Source organism: Antechinus flavipes, chromosome 2 (genome assembly GCF_016432865.1).
Source record: "Antechinus flavipes isolate AdamAnt ecotype Samford, QLD, Australia chromosome 2, AdamAnt_v2, whole genome shotgun sequence".
NCBI lineage: Eukaryota > Metazoa > Chordata > Mammalia > Dasyuromorphia > Dasyuridae > Antechinus > Antechinus flavipes.
Genome location: NC_067399.1, coordinates 71,859,174 through 71,877,913, shown reverse-complemented (window position 1 = coordinate 71,877,913; position 18,740 = coordinate 71,859,174).

Genomic DNA, 18,740 nt, shown 5'->3' with positions numbered 1-18,740 from the left:
TGAGAAACAGCAATATGACTCAAAAATGCTAAGGAATATATTCATCATGTTTTATAAAAGTAACAGCAAGATTGTGAGATGATCAGTCATGAAAGACTTAGTTGTTCTCTTTTAAGAATTTAGATGTTACACCACTTGGTGCATATATGTTTAATATTCATATTGCTTCATTATCTATGCAACCCTTTAGCAAGATATGAACAAAATTTGAGAAGCTACCCCAAATCTTGATAGGGACTATTTGTGTCTGATTTGTGGCAGACCATTTTGAGATCATACTAATCTGATCAGTCACAGTCGGATACACTATAATTGTACTCAAACATTTTGAAGTCATTTTGGTTTTCTTTGAGAATAGCAAAAAATAAAACAATTAAACAAACAAACAAAAAGAAAGTAAAATGAATGGATGGAAACAAGTATTTGTTAAATGCCTACTATATACAGGAGAACATGCTAAAAGCTTTATAAATTAAATATGGTCTTACGTGATTTTCAAAACAACACCATAAAGTTACTTATTATTATCTCTGTTGTACAGTTGGTGAAATTGAGGAAGAAAGAAGTTAAGTGATTTGCCCAGAATCATCCAATTAGTAAGTGATTGAGGATATATTTGGACTTAAGTTTGTACCAAACCCATAACACTATCCAATTGCTACCTAGCTGTCTGCATAAAAATCTCAGCCCAAATCAACCAAAGTTAAATTTAAGAAATAATCTATCTGTGTAAAATTTGTAGCAGCTCTTTTTGTGGTGCCAAAGAATAGAAAATGAATAGATGGTCATCAATTTGATAATAGCTAAATAAGTTATGGTTTATGAAATTAATATAATATTATTGTTCTATAAAAAATGATGAACAGGACTTCCGGTTAAGATGGCGGAGAGGAGGCTCACAGCTGCATAAGCTCCACGCTTTCTCTCACAATCCATTTCATTACAAGCCTCTGAATCAATGCTTGACTGAAAAAAACCCACAAATAGTTACCAAGAGAAGCCATCCTTGAGATCCGCCAAGAAAGGTCTGTCTTTACTGGAGGGCTGGGGCGGTTTTAGATCGGGCGCAGGCGGCGGGCAGCGGCAGTGAGGGCACAGGAGCAGACTGGAGAGGGGGTGGAGAGTGATCGTAGCCGTCTCTGCGGGGAGAGCTTCGCTACAGGTTTGGATACTTTCCTCCGGCAGCAAGTCAACAGCCCAGCAGAGAAGCTAAAAACACCAGGGCTGTAGAATACAACCCCAAACAGCTGGAGTCTCTCAGGACCTGGCCGCCCCCCCTCCCCCCCCCTCAGTGACTCAGCACGCTTTGGGATCTCAGAGCGCAGGCGCAGCACAGTCCTGCTAGTGCCTCACTGCTGCCCCCTGCAGTCTGTAGAGGAAGCTCGATAACACACCCAGCCCCCCCCCCAAAGAAAGACTCCAGTTTTTTCTGTTTTTCTTTGGTAGTTTGTCTCTGATTAATAGACAGAATGAGCAAGAAGCTGAAGAGGACTTTAACCCTTGACAGCTTCTACACAGATAGAGAGCAGACTCTAAATCCTGAGGAGACTAAAAACAGGCAGTCCCCAGGTGAATCCCCAAAGGAGGAGATTGTCTGTTCCTCAGCACAGATGAACCTCATAGAAGTGATTAAAAAGGCTCTCACAAGGGAGCTAGAAGAAAAATGGGGAAAGCAGAGTGAGGCTTGGGAAAAGGAGAGGGAGGCTTGGCAAAAGAGCCTGGAGAAAGTTAAAGAGAGAGTGGATAAAGAAGTAAAATCCTTGAAAAATAGGATTAGTGAACTGGAAACAGAAAACAGCTCTCTAAAAAACAAAATTGGTGAAATGGAAAAAAATTCCACAGAACAAAAGAACTCAATTGGACAATTAGAGAAAGATTTTAAAAAAGTGAGTGAAGAGAATACTTCACTGAAAATCAGAATTGAACAAGTGGAATTGAATGACTCGAGGAGACAAGAAGAATCAGTCAAGCAAATCCAAAAAAATCAAACAATGGAGAAAAATGTGAAATACCTTCTGGGGAAGACAACAGACCTGGAAAACAGATCCAGGAGAGACAATCTGAGAATCATTGGACTCCCAGAAAAACATGATGAAAAAAAGAGCCTGGACACTGTCTTCGAGGAAATTATCAAAGAGAACTGCCCAGAAGTCATAGGAACAGAGGAAAAAATAAACATTGAAAGGATTCATCGATCACCCACTGAAAGGGATCCTAAAATCAAAACACCAAGGAATATAGTGGCCAAATGCCAGAACCCTCAGATGAAAGAAAAAATATTGCAAGCGGCTAGAAAAACCCAATTCAAGTATCAAGGAGCCACAATAAGGATCACCCAGGATCTGGCAGCATCCACATTAAAAGATCAAAGGGCCTGGAATATGATATTCCGAAAGGCTAAGGAACTTGGGATGCAACCAAAAATAACTTACCCAGCGAGAATGAGCATCTTTTTCCAAGGAAGAAGATGGACATTCAACGAAGTAAGCGAATTTCATCTATTTCTGATGAAAAAACCAGAACTTAACAAAAAGTTTGATCTACAAATATAGAACTCAAGAGAAATCTAAAAAGGTAAAGATTAATCTTGGGAACTATATTTTGACTATATAGATGTATAAAGAATACATGTATACCTTGTTCTAGAAATTGATGTGGAAAGGACATTGTACCAGAAAAAGGGTAAAGTGGGGGTAGTACATCTCATGAAGAGGCATAGGAAACCTATTATATCTGAGAGAAAGAATGGAGGGGGATGAATATAGTGGGTATCTTACTGCCTTCAGAATTGGCTTTAAGTGAAAAATCTTAAGACATATTCAATCTATGGTGAAACTTCTCCCATCTCATTGAAAAGTGAGAAGGGAAAAGTGGAAAGGGAAGGAATAAGCTAAGCGGAAGGGAATACGGGAACTGGGAGGGAAAGGGGTAAGACAGGGGGAGGAACTCTAAGGCGGGGGGAGGGACACTAAAAAGGGAGGGCTGTGAGAAGCAAGGGGTGCTCACAAGCTTAATACTTGGAAGGGGGGGAAAGGGGAAAGAAGGGAGGAAAGCATAAACCGGGGTTAACAAGATGGCAAGTAATACAGAATTGGTCATTCTAACCATAAACGTGAACAGGGTAAACTCCCCCATAAAGAGGAAGCAGTTAGCAGAATGGATTAAAAGCCAGAATCCTACAATATGTTGTTTACAGGAAACACACCTGAAGCGGGGAGATACATGCAGGTTAAAGGTAAAAGGTTGGAGCAAAATCTACTATGCTTCAGGTGAAGTCAAAAAAGCAGGGGTAGCCATCCTGATCTCAGATCAAGCTAAAGCAAAAATTGACCTAATTAAAAGAGATAAGGAAGGACACTATATCTTGCTAAAGGGTAGCATGGATAATGAAGCACTATCTATATTAAACATATATGCACCAAGTGGGGTAGCATCTAAATTCTTAAAAGAGAAACTAAGAGAGCTGCAAGAAGAAATAGACAGTAAAACTATAATAGTGGGAGATCTTAACCTTGCACTCTCAGAATTAGATAAATCAAACCACAAAATAAATAAGAAAGAAGTCAAAGAGGTAAATAGAATACTAGAAAAGTTAGATATGATAGATCTCTGGAGAAAATGTAATGGAGACAGAAAGGAATACACTTTCTTTTCAGCAGTTCATGGAACCTATACAAAAATTGACCATATATTAGGACATAAAAACCTCAAACTCAAATGTAGTAAGGCAGAAATAGTAAATGCATCCTTTTCAGACCACGATGCAATGAAAATTACATTCAACAAAAAAGCAGGGGGAAGTAGACCAAAAAATAAGTGGAAACTAAATAATCTCATACTAAAGAATGATTGGGTGAAACAGCAAATCATAGACATAATTAATAACTTCACCCAAGAAAACGATAATAATGAGACATCATACCAAAATGTATGGGATGCAGCCAAAGCGGTAATAAGGGGAAATTTCATATCTCTAGAGGCCTATTTGTATAAAATAGAGAAAGAGAAGGTCAATGAATTGGGTTTGCAATTAAAAATGCTAGAAAAGGAACAAATTAAAAACCCCCAGTCAAACACTAAACTTGAAATTCTAAAAGTAAAAGGTGAGATCAATAAAATTGAAAGTAAAAAAAACTATTGAATTGATTAATAAAACTAAGAGTTGGTTCTATGAAAAAAACAACAAAATAGACAAACCCTTAGTAAATCTGATTAAAAAAAGGAAAGAGGAAAATCAAATTGTTAGTCTTAAAAATGAAAAGGGAGAACTCACCACTAACGAAGAGGAAATTAGAGCAATAATTAGGAGTTACTTTGCCCAACTTTATGCCAATAAATTCGACAACTTAAATGAAATAGAAAAATACCTCCAAAAATACAGCTTGCCCAAACTAACAGAGGAAGAAGTAAATATCCTAAACAGTCCCATCTCAGAAAAAGAAATAGAACAAACTATCAATCAACTCCCTAAGAAAAAATCCCCAGGACCAGATGGATTTACATGTGAATTCTACCAAACATTTAAAGAACAATTAACTCCAATGTTATATAAACTATTTGAAAAAATAGGGATTGAAGGAGTCCTACCAAACTCCTTTTATGACACAGATATGGTACTGATACCTAAACCAGGTAGGCTGAAAACAGAGAAAGAAAATTATAGACCAATCTCCCTAATGAATATTGATGCTAAAATCTTAAATAAAATATTAGCAAAAAGATTACAGAAAATTGTCACCAGGATAATACACTATGACCAAGTAGGATTTATACCAGGAATGCAGGGCTGGTTCAATATTAGGAAAACTATTAGCATAATTGACTATATCAATAACCAAACAAACAAAAACCACATGATCATCTCAATAGATGCAGAAAAAGCATTTGATAAAATCCAACATCCATTCCTAATAAAAACACTTGAGAGCATAGGAATAAATGGACTTTTCCTTAAAATAGTCAGGAGCATATATTTAAAACCATCAGTAAGCATCATATGCAATGGGGAAAAACTGGAACCTTTCCCAGTAAGATCTGGAGTGAAGCAAGGTTGCCCACTATCACCATTATTATTTAATATCGTATTAGAAACACTAGCCTCGGCAATAAGAGTCGAGAAAGATATAAAAGGAATTAGAGTAGGCAATGAGGAAACCAAACTATCACTCTTTGCAGATGATATGATGGTATACCTAGAGAACCCCAGAGATTCTACCAAAAAGCTATTGGAAATAATTCATAATTTTAGCAAAGTAGCTGGCTACAAAATAAATCCCCATAAATCCTCAGCATTTTTATACATCACCAACAAAACCCAACAGCAAGAGATACAAAGAGAAATTCCATTCAGAATAACTGTTGATACCATAAAATATTTGGGAATCTATCTACCAAAGGAAAGTCAGGAATTATATGAGCAAAATTATAAAAAAGTCTCCACACAAATAAAGTCAGACTTAAATAATTGGAAAAATATTAAGTGCTCTTGGATCGGCCGAGCGAACATAATAAAGATGACAATACTCCCTAAACTAATCTATTTATTTAGTGCTATACCAATCAGACTTCCAAGAAAATATTTTATTGATCTAGAAAAAATAACAACAAAATTCATATGGAACAATAAAAAGTCGAGAATCTCAAGGGAATTAATGAAAAAAAAAAAATCAAATGAAGGTGGCCTAGCTGTACCTGATCTAAAATTATATTATAAAGCAGCAGTCACCAAAACCATTTGGTATTGGCTAAGAAATAGATTAGTGGATCAGTGGAAAAGGCTAGGCTCACAAGACAGAATAGTCAATTATAGCAATCTAGTGTTTGACAAACCCAAAGCCCCTAACTTCTGGGAAAAGAATTCATTATTTGATAAAAACTGCTGGGATAATTGGAAATTAGTATGGCAGAAATTAGGCATGGACCCACACTTAACACCATATACCAAGATAAGATCAAAATGGGTCTATGACCTAGGCATAAAGAACGAGACTATAAATAAATTAGAGGAACATAGAATAGTTTATCTCTCAGACTTGTGGAGGAGAAAGAAATTTGTGACCAAAGATGAACTAGAGACCATTACTGATCACAGAATAGAAAATTTCGATTACATCAAATTAAAAAGCTTTGTACAAATAAAACTAATGCAAACAAGATTAGAAGGGAAGCAACAAACTGGGAAAACATTTTCACAGTTAAAGGTTCTGATAAAGGCCTCATTTCCAAAATATATAGAGAACTGACTCAAATTTATAAGAAATCAAGCCATTCTCCAATTGATAAATGGTCAAAGGATATGAACAGACAATTTTCAGAGGATGAGATTGAAACTATTACCACTCATATGAAAGAGTGTTCCAAATCATTATTGATCAGAGAAATGCAAATTAAGACAACTCTGAGATACCACTACATACCTGTCAGATTGGCTAAGATGACAGGAAAAAATAATGATGAATGTTGGAGGGGATGCGGGAAAACTGGGACACTAATGCATTGTTGGTGGAGTTGTGAACGAATCCAACCATTCTGGAGAGCAATCTGGAATTATGCCCAAAAAATTATCAAATTGTGCATACCCTTTGATCCAGCAGTGTTTCTATTGGGCTTATATCCCAAAGAAATACTAAAGAAGGGAAAGGGACCTGTATGTGCCAAAATGTTTGTAGCAGCCCTGTTTGTAGTGGCTAGAAACTGGAAAATGAATGGATGCCCATCAATTGGAGAATGGCTGGGTAAATTGTGGTATATGAATGTTATGGAATATTATTGTTCTGTAAGAAATGACCAGCAGGATGAATACAGAGAGGACTGGCGAGACTTACATGAACTGATGTGAACTAAGTGAAATGAGCAGAACCAGGAGATCATTATACACTTCGACAACGATATTGTATGAGGACATATTTTGATGGAAGTGGATTTCTTTGACAAAGAGACCTGAGTTTCAATTGATAAATGACGGACAAAAGCAGCTACACCCAAAGAAAGAACACTGGGAAACGAATGTAAACTATCTGCATTTTTGTTTTTCTTCCCGGATTATTTATACCTTCTGAATCCAATTCTCCCTACGCAACAATAGAACTGTTCGGTTCTGCAAACATATATTGTATCTAGGATATACTGCAACATATCCAACATATAAAGGACTGCTTGCCATCTAGGGGAGGGGGTGGAGGGAGGGAGGGGGAAAAAATCGGAACAAAAACGAGTGTCAATATAATGTAATTATTAAATAAAAAATTTAAAAAAAAATAAAAAAAATAAAAAATAAAAAATAAATTAAAAAAAAAAAAATGATGAACAAGCTGATTCTGGAAAGGCCTGGGAAGATTTATACAAACTGATGCTGAGCAAAATATGCAGAACCAGGAACACATTGTACACAGTAACTAAGATTGTGAAATGATCAACTATGAAACATTAGATCCTTCTCAGAAAACACTATCTGCATTCAAAAAAGAGAACTATGAAAACTGAATGTAAATCAAGGTATGCTAGGCTCGTTTTTTCCCTTTATCTTGTTTTGTTTTTCTATTGTGGTTTTTCCCTTTTGTTATGATTTTTCCCCAACATGATTCATAAGGAAATATATAAAAAAGGAAAAAGGAAAAAAAAAGAAATTAATGTATATGTTTAAGCAGGAAAAAATGTTTTTATGTGTAACTGGGGAAAAAGAAAAAAATAAATTAAAAAAACTGCTTTTCAGTGACAAACTTTTCAGAAACTGTCTATGCAAGATGCTAAGAGCCTGCATTTAAATGTATTTTAGGTGAATGCTCTGTGAAGCACAGGTTTAAATATGAATGGAACCTTAAATTTTATTTGTCAAACCTCTCATTTTAAAGATGACAAAATCAAGGCCTAGAGAATGAAAATGACTTGTTCAAAATCAAAAAGCTAATAATTGGCAGAATAAATTGACCATTATATTTATCCCTGCTCTGATTCCTTTCTGTCTATTGGCAGGTTGCACTATATCTTCCAAGTCTACTGCAAAGAGCACAACTCCATTGAACTGGCCACATTGTTCAAATGCTAACTATATACATGCTAAAAAAAAAATCTTGGAGAACTCACACAGAGCAAGTGTTCATAAGGTGATCAAAAAAAAAAAAAAAAGCAATACAAAGACATTTTTGAGGTATCTCTTAAACTTTAGAATTGAATGTATGTCATGAGAGACACTGGCACAGGACTTCGCAGAATGGCATGTTTTCATCAAAGAAGGTACTGTGCTCTCTGAGCAAAGCAGAATTGAATTAGCCCAGAAGAAATATCATATGAACCAAATCTGAAAAGCTACCCCAAATGTTTACAGGGACTATTTGTGTCTGACTTGTGGTAGAGAATTCTGAGGCTATACTGATCTGATCAGTCACAGATGAACACACTATAATTGGACTCTAACATAATGAAGTCATTTTGGTCCTCTTTGAGAATAAAAGGAAAGAAGCAACCAACTCAGAAAAAAACAAAAACACTTACCTATCCTCTTCAAAACCCAAAAAAGAAAGAGGAGGAAGAGGAAGAGGAAAAGGAGATTATGAGTATGATAATGATGGTGATGGTGGTGATAGTGTAGATGATGATGTTGATTTGAAGTAGAGGACTTATTTGACTAAATTCTTTCGGAAATTTGTTTATAATTGGTGCTTCTGTTCTCTCCTTTCATTCATTTCTTACCTGGCTGCCAATCCCAGTTTTTTAAATGAAACATTTTTTAAAGTTATCAATATCTCTTACCTGTCATATCTACTGCCTTTTACTCCTTTCAAATCCTTGGTTTCTTTACAATCTTTGACACTCTTGTAATTATCTGTAATTTACATAGTAGAGAATAATCTATTTTTTTTCCTGACACTGTTCTCTCTTGGTTCTCTTCCTACCTGTCAAACCACTCCTTTTCAGTCTCTTTTGTTGGCTATTTCTTTAGATTACATCTCTTAACTGTGGCTGTCCCTCAAAGTTCTGTCATATTCTTTTTTTCTCCACTTAATACAATTTTCTTTGGTGATCTCATAAATTCCCATTGTTTAATCATCATTTCCATTGGTGATTCACATATGTGGTGTATATATCCAACCCTAATTCTCCTGATATCAAATCTTATACTTCCAACTGCCAATAGACATCTCAAAATGGATGTTTTAAATGACATATGACTAAAAGACAGCTCATTGTTGTCCCTCAAAGCCCTACATTTTTTTTTAATTTTCTGGTGGAGGGGGCAACAATCAGAATTCCATATACTCTAAATACTCTTATAAACTGTTTATGCTTTTTCTCCCAATTTTCACTTTCCTTCTGATTTTGTTATATTTGTTTTATTTTAACAAAAACTGTAACTTCATACAATCAAAATTATCCATTTTACACCTAACTTTGCTCTGTATCTCATGTTTCTTCATAAATTGGCTGCCTATTGACAAGTCTGATAAGCAATAGTTCCATGTTCTTGCAATATCTTTGTATATATCTCAGTCATGTATCTCTTTCAGGAGGATTCTTTGAATCTCTATTTTACCCTATAGTTCTAGATTTATCAGGGCGGTTTTTAATATATTTTTAAATTATGTCTAGATCTTTATTTTTTTTTAAATCATGACTTTCACATAGTCCAAAAATTCTTACATATCTTTCCCCCATCAATTTTTCGGTTCAGTTGTTTTTCTGATAAGAAATTTCACATCTTTTTTTTTCTATTTTTGATTCTTTTGTTTCTGTTTTATTGTTTCTTGATATCTCATGAAATCAGCTTCTACTTATCTAAAAAATTATTCTAATTTTTAAAGAATTTTTTAAATTGAGTTTTCATATCTCCCTTTCCTTTTGACTAGTTCTAGTTTTTAAAGAGTTTTTTTTTTTACATTTGATAAATTTTATATGTGGTTTTGTAAATCTGATACAATTTTATATCTTGTTTCTCTATATTTTGTGCTTTCTTTACTAAACTATTGCTTTCTTTTTTCATTAATCTCTTTCATTATTTTCCCTCTCCCTTCCTCCTTCCTTCCTTCTCTCCTTCCCTTCCTCCCCTCCCCCCCCCCAGTCTTTTTCCCTTAATTTTTCTTTTAATTCTTGTTTTCCAAAATATTTTCTCAGCTCTTCCAGGAGTTGTTTTTGGATATGTGACCAATTCACATTTTTTTTTGAGGCTTAATTTGCAAATATGTCGACATTATTGTTTTCTCCTAAATTTCTGTCTTGATCCTTCTTGTCACAATAATAACTTTCTGTGGTCAGGTACATTTTTGCTTATTTTTCTGTTTATTTAATGACTTTTTTACTGTTTGGTAAAAAGCTGGACTCAGATCCTGAGAAGCAAGGGTACAGTTCCAAGCTTCTTATGTTGGGAGCCAGGGAGAGGGGACACATTGGTGTCTTTTACCTGGTTTACAATAGAGAGTCTTGCTATTTGCTAATACTGGGTCTTGTTGTTACTGACTTGTACCATAGCTCGGGACTTCACTACTAGACTGCATTGATTGGATTTCCCTGGAGTTTAGAAACTCACTGTTAGTTTGCAGCTTGTTCCTGCTGCTGCCCCATCACATTCCTCTTTTACTCCAACATTCCTATTCTGCTGATCTTTCTAACTGTCTTGGCCTCTAAATCTGTTTTAAAAACTCTAAAATCTGTTTTAAAACATAACAATTGAAAGACTGTTTGGAAGGGAGTTTGGAAGAACTCAGACTAAATTCCTGTTCCACTCTTCTATCTTGGCACAGGAGTCTTGCCCATAAAGAGTTTTTGAGTAACTTGGCTGGGAAGAATTAGAAAGAATCTGAGGAGAAGTCCTGCCTCTGGAGCAGCCCCTTTGGAAAGAAGTTCTTTGGTAAAATCAACAGATGCTATGAGTTCTTCTAAGAGCTCCTTTAAGATCAGAATCTCTAACTTGGGAAGAACATTGAGGATCATTCCAATAGAAGAAATTTCTTAGATTCTCTCATGTAACAAGCTGGGAATAGGAATAAGATAGTGATTACCTGAGTCTTTTCCTTTAACGGTCTTACCCTTTAATAACTGGAGGTGAATTTGGCCTCTGGAAAAGCCCAAAATAATACATAAATAAAGCTATTTTGAGTCATGGAATTTATCTAGAAAACCTCAACAACAATCAATATTTAGAGGATTATTTTTGTTACTTATTTTCTTTTCCTCTTTAAGACAAATCATTTTCTGATCCGATTTGCTGTGCTTTGCAACTTCATTTGGATTTGATGTGAATATCTAATCACTACATTAACAAACTAGTCTTAGAATCTAATTTTTTTTCAACTGAGCTTTTGAACTGAGGATTGGTTAAAAAAATGAATTGCCTGATCATAAAATGTGTCCCAAACAAGATTGCAGCTGTTATGACCAGTGTTTGAGAGAATAAAATTTTGATTTAAAAAGAAGCCTCTCTTCTATAAATATACCGTGATTTGAGCTTTTGGCAACAGTGCTAAGATGGCTTTCATTTTAATTCAATTTAAATTAATTTTCAATAATGATCTGATGTTATTTGGAGCCAAAGAAACTGAAGATTCATTTCCAATGGTCTCTCTAAAAAGTCCTTCATAATTGAATTGCATTAAGGTTTAACCAGTCCACATTGCATATAAAAGTCCTCTGTAATAAAGATGCTGTTGTATAAAAACTTGGCAACCTCACGTTGCATTTGCTGAGGCAAATATAATGAAAATCTTTCTGGAATAAAACTGAGTCACTAGAGCTAATGAGACTCCTGTTTAGATTTTACTTTATTCAAACATTGCTTTTCAACATTGTTTATTTTCAGAATCAGTTGATAATGGATTTTTTTTTTTAAGAAAGAAAATATAAAATCCTTAAAAGTTGACAGAACAGCAGTTATAATGGTATGATGGATAATGTAAAAAAATATATCATTGGATGCTCAACCATATAGATTACTTTAAAATGTCAGAACTGTAGAAGAGCAGATTATTGATCTGTTAGATACTAAAGTATCATAGTGGCTTGGGAGTCATATATAAACACATATTAAGAGATTGTTTAAAATTCATATCATTGATCTAATTGATTGTAACAACTCCAAGGGAACCATTGAGCTTTTTGTAAATAATACATCTGATAGAGATTGGGAAGCTGTTCAGAAATTCATATAGATATTTCCATTTAAATTCTGAAGATAATGGTAATTTTATGTGGAGAGAAAAACAAAAGTCAGAGATATGCTCTAGCAATAAAAGACCATATTCTACTTAACAAAATACTTTCCCATATCACCCACTTGATGAACTATTTTCATTTCTCAACATTAAATGCTTATACATTTAACTGGAACAAATATAAAATATTGTATTTGGATTTTTTTTTAAGAAAGAAAATATAAAATCCTTAAAAGTTGACAGAACAGCAGTTATAATGGTATGATGGATAATGTAAAAAAATATATCATTGGATGCTCAACCATATAGATTACTTTAAAATGTCAGAACTGTAGAAGAGCAGATTATTGATCTGTTAGATACTAAAGTATCATAGTGGCTTGGGAGTCATATATAAACACATATTAAGAGATTGTTTAAAATTCATATCATTGATCTAATTGATTGTAACAACTCCAAGGGAACCATTGAGCTTTTTGTAAATAATACATCTGATAGAGATTGGGAAGCTGTTCAGAAATTCATATAGATATTTCCATTTAAATTCTGAAGATAATGGTAATTTTATGTGGAGAGAAAAACAAAAGTCAGAGATATGCTCTAGCAATAAAAGACCATATTCTACTTAACAAAATACTTTCCCATATCACCCACTTGATGAACTATTTTCATTTCTCAACATTAAATGCTTATACATTTAACTGGAACAAATATAAAATATTGTATTTGGATTTTTTTTTAAGAAAGAAAATATAAAATCCTTAAAAGTTGACAGAACAGCAGTTATAATGGTATGATGGATAATGTAAAAAAATATATCATTGGATGCTCAACCATATAGATTACTTTAAAATGTCAGAACTGTAGAAGAGCAGATTATTGATCTGTTAGATACTAAAGTATCATAGTGGCTTGGGAGTCATATATAAACACATATTAAGAGATTGTTTAAAATTCATATCATTGATCTAATTGATTGTAACAACTCCAAGGGAACCATTGAGCTTTTTGTAAATAATACATCTGATAGAGATTGGGAAGCTGTTCAGAAATTCATATAGATATTTCCATTTAAATTCTGAAGATAATGGTAATTTTATGTGGAGAGAAAAACAAAAGTCAGAGATATGCTCTAGCAATAAAAGACCATATTCTACTTAACAAAATACTTTCCCATATCACCCACTTGATGAACTATTTTCATTTCTCAACATTAAATGCTTATACATTTAACTGGAACAAATATAAAATATTGTATTTGGATTTTTTTTAAAAAATCATCTCGCATATATAAGAAGGAACAAATGCAGTTATGGAAAATACCTGAGATGTTAAACAGCCTGGAACCTCTAACTATGTCAGTAGCATTATACGGAAGTAAAAAGTGATAATACTGTAGTAGACTTCCATAATGGAATCATGCACAGATATTGTGGAATAGTTAATAGAGTTCTTTATCTGTAGTTAGGAAGAGTTCAAGTTCAATCACTGACATTTACTAATTTTATGACTCTAAGCTAATCATTATCATCTCAGTGCTTCAGGCAACCTCCTAGTAATTATTTTATAAGTCCACTGTTTGCACATTATGCCAGAGGGCCATATCATCTTTCTTTTACATACTTGGATTAAGAATACATGCCTATACACACATGTGTACACATATATATATATGCAATATATAATTGATTTTTAAATACATATAAAAAAAAAAAAAAAACTTACCTCCTGACCTGTACAAACAGATGTGTAGGTCAGATTTGTCCTTTAAGTAGTAGTTTGCTGACTTTTGTTCTGTATCAAATGTATATTGTGTCCTTCTGTAGGTGCTTGGAATTCTTTAAACTTTAGGAATCACAGATCCTCTGGGTATTAGCAAATTAGAGTTATAATGTTCATGTAAATGGGGAAAGTGATAACACAGCTGAAATTTGTCTCATATATATCATAATAATTCAAGAAAACACATTTTACAAAAAGGATAGGCAGATGATATAAAACACCAAAAGAGCATTATTTTTTTTTAATTACACAGCTTGTGTATTGCTGGTCCCTAAGATGTTTACCTAGATAAGAGAAGGAACCAGAGAGAAACATTGTACACATAATAGAAAGCTGTCTTCAAAATCAAGAAGAGCTGGATTCAAATTTCATCTCTGATATATGTACTCATGTGACTTATCTAATGTTACCTATAATAAACACATACTTGTACATTATACATACACACATAAGTTTCTGTTTACATGTGCATACATATACCCCCAGTGTATCAACACCTACTGTTTTGTCTCTTGCCTGTCACCACAAGGCTTTGAGATTGATAAAAATGGTAAAGGAATATGGGTGATGTCTTTTGAACTGTGTGTAAATTGGATTTATATTGGGCAGAGTTTCATGGGAAAAAAATTAGCCTCACTATCTCTTCCAGAGCCATCACAGTCCAGTGGTAGGGCAGAGTCAAAATGAATAGTGATAGCTCATGATGCAATGGATGAACATAGTGTCTTAAATATCTTATTAAGATTTTAGCTCTGCACAGTCCCTGCTTCAGATGCCTTCATGACCATGGAATAAATTTTCCTCATCCACCCATTCCACCAGAAGAAGTCTTCATATGGTTAGAGTAGATTTCCCTTTAACTAATCAATGGGTTTGAGATGCCTTGGTTAGCATCAATTGGTTAAGCCTATCTGCTGAAATGGTTTGCAGGGTGAAGGTGGAGTGGGGAAGAAATATAGGGCAACTGTGCATGTTATAGCTTCTGAGATCCACGAATGAGAGTTAGGTGGATGGATGGACACCAGAAATGAAAAACAGCCCGGAAAAGGCGTTGTAAGTTTCATGCCACAGGTAATAGTCTTCCCTGCTCATAATCTACATTCTATCTTTGTGTAATGCATAAATAATAATAATAATAATAATATCAAATGTTAACCCATACAAATCATAAGCATTTCTATATATTACAGATAAAACCCAGCAGCAAGAGCCAGAAAGAGAAATTCCACTTAAAATAACTGCAGACAAAATAAAATATCTGGGTGTCTTTGTGCAAAGACAAATCCAGGAACTCTATGAACACAATTACAAAACACTTTACACACCAAGTCAGATCTAAACAATTGGAAAAATATCAATAGCTTATGGACAGGCTGAGCTAATATAATAAAAATGGCAATTCTACCTAAATTAGTCTACTTATTCAGTTCCATACCAATCCAAGTGCTAAAAAATTATTTTATAGAACTAGAAAAAATGGTAACAAAATTCAACTAGAAGAAAAAGAAGTCAAGAATATAGAGGAAATTGATGAAAAAATACAAAGAACGGTGACCTAGCAGTACCAGACCTAAAATTATATTTTAAAAAGCAGCAGTCATCAGAACTGTTTGGTACTAGCTAAAAAATAGGATGTTGGAACCCTCAAACTCCAGTTTCTGGAATGAGAACTCACTATTTCATAAAAATTGCTGGGAAAATTGGAAAATAATGTCAGAAACTCTGCATAGACTTACATCTCACATCCCATACCAAAATAAGTTCAAAATGGGTACATGATGTGGATGTAAAGGATGATACCATGAGCAAATTGCAGGCACAAGGGATAAGTTGCTTAGCAGATTTTTGGAGAAGGGAGGAATTTATGACCAAAGAATACCTAGAGAACATTATGAAATGCAAAATTGATAACTTTTATTACATTAAATTAAAAACCATTTGCCCTAACAAAACCAACACAGACAAGATTAGAAAGAAAGTACAAAGCTGGGGAAAATATAGCCAGTGTTTATGATAAAGGTCTTGTTTCTAAAATATATTAAAAAAACTGTGTCAAATTTATAAGAATAAAAGTCATTTCCCAATGGAATGGCCAAGGATATGAATAGACAATGTTCAGATAATGAAGTTAAAACCATCTATAGTCATATGAAAAAATACTCTAAATCATTCTTGATCAGTGAAAAACAAATTAAAACAACTCTACGATACCATCTCATATATCTCAGATTGGATAAGATGACAAGAAAAAATAATGACAAATGTCAGAAGGCTTGTGGGAAAACTGGGATACTAAAACAGTGTTGGTGGAGTTGTGAAACTATCCAACCATTCTGGAGAGCAATTTGGAACTCTCCCAAAGAGCTATCAAACTGTACATATCCCTTTTACCCCGCAGTGCTACTATGGGTATCCCAAGGAAATCTTAAAGTAGGGAAAATGTTGGAATACATGGGAGAGCTGTTGGAATACACAGGAGCCACCTGACAATGACTGCTGGAGATCCAAACCAGAATGGATCTCCTTTTGTGAGAGGATGATACAAGGAGACTGAGAGGCAGTTACTGTTCTTTGACCTCTCTGACTGAGAGTCAGTTGCATTGTCTGACCTCTCTCCTCTTCCCTCTGCCTCTAATTTATCTCATTTCCAATCCACAACACCCTCAGCAAAGGCTGCCTAGCAACTCCTTCACATGTTATGATCCACAGTTGTGGAGGCTCTAGGAGAATTGACCTGTCCCTTAACAGGAAAAAGAGACACAAATGCAATTTTGTCTATAGCAGCTCTTTTTGTAGTGGCAAAGAATTGGAAAAGTAGATGCCCATTAATTGGGGAATGTTGGAAAAAGTTATGGCATATGAAGGTAATGGAATATAGTATTGTATAAAAAATGATGAAGGCCTGAAAAAATTTACATGAACTGATGCAGAACAAAACAAGCAGCACTAGAAATACATTGTACACAGCAAGACTGTGCAATGATCATTTATGAAGGCCTTGGTTTTTCTCAGTGGTTCAATAACACAAGACAATGGCAATCAACTTTGGATAGAAAAGGTAATCTGCAAAACAAAGAGAGCTATGGATATTGAATGTAAATAAACACATGCTTTGTTCCCTTCTATTTTCTTTTTATTTCTCTCATGGTTTTTCCCTTTTGTTCTTAATTTTTTCTCCCAAAGATTCATAAAGAAATGTGTATTTAAAAATCAATATACATGTATAACTAGAAAAAAATTTAAAATTTTACAAAAAATTTTCAAAAACAGTACTAAATGTTTATATATAATATATAAACATTTAATATTTAAGTTGAAAGAGTGAAAAAAGACTTCATAAACATGATCTTCATAACTACTCTGGAAAAGTATTTGCTAATAATTCTGACATTTAAAGAAGCTGGAAAAAAGCAAAGATTAAATGAACTGTCTAGGTATTAAGAGCCTGAGGCTGGATATGACCTCAATTCTTCCAGATTCCACTCAATATTTCTATCTTCCTAGCCATCTGGATGCCTAATAAAATATTGGATGATGTATTCACTCATTATTTTAACTTGGCATTGATCAAAGAAGCCCATGTTTAAGTAGATAAATTTTCAATCAACTTACTGGAATTACAGAGTTTGAAATTTTGAATATAGTGGTAGATTTCCCACTTTTGTATCTTGTTTAGAGAGGGCACAGGGAAATTAAATTAAATCAAGTCAACAAGAACATATTGTATTTATCAATGTGCAGCTTCTGAGTCTTAGAGAAATGATAGATTCCTGAAGTAAGATATCTTCCACACTTGCTCCTTTGAGAATAAAGAGGACCAACCCTTAATTAAAAAATAATTTTGCAGATGTTAAAGTCATGACAGAAAGGTTAATACTCATGTTTAGAGATGTAGAGCTTATCCAGACTACTTCTTCTATTAGGTATGTGGCTACTGTAATTCTGAGGTGCCTAGGTAATATCTATTCAACATTTTGATCAAAATATCCTTACCTTCCATAACAAATAGTAGGACTCTTTTACCATTTATATTTCAATATTCTCACAGTTTATAATTTGCTCTTTGTCCTTTGAGTCTTATGCATTTCATATGGTGAGTGAAGGAAAGACTGCCTGTAGCCAATACTTATATTGTTCAGTGCATGGAGTACTAGTGTATTAGGGTAACTAAATATAAATACTCTGCATTTTGTATATTTCCTCAAACTCTATAACTTCTAAACAGAGACAAAGGAACAGAAAGTAAACTTATTTTTGGTGTCAAATTAATGATAAAAAATATTTATTGTACCACTACAAAGATATAGAATCACAGAGTAAAGAATGAGAAAAGATACCTGTATGGGATAGTGTTATAAGTCATACTTAGACAGATGAATAGTATTTTAAAAGGCAAAGATGACTAAGACAATGAAAAGTTTTCCAAAGAGAACAGAAAGGATATGGAAGTGTCTCAAGTCTATGTCATATAAGGATAAACTGAAAAAATTGTGGGTATGTAGCCTAAAAAAGAGAAGACTTTGAAGAAAATTAAAGTTTTTTTTATTATTATTTCATTTTGCTTTATTTACATTTAAAAGGTTGTCATGAGAAAGCAAGATTCTGAATGACCTCAAAAAGCAGAAATGAGAACTGCATGCCAAAATTTTAGACTTGAAATAAGTACATGCTTTTTAACAATCAATTGCCCCACTGTGGAATGGATTGCAAATATTTTATGGAAAGATTTTTATTCAGATATTGATCAGATTGGATGTATGTTTAAATACCATTCAATTTATTATTAGGATTACAACTAGAATGGGACCAAAGCAGGGA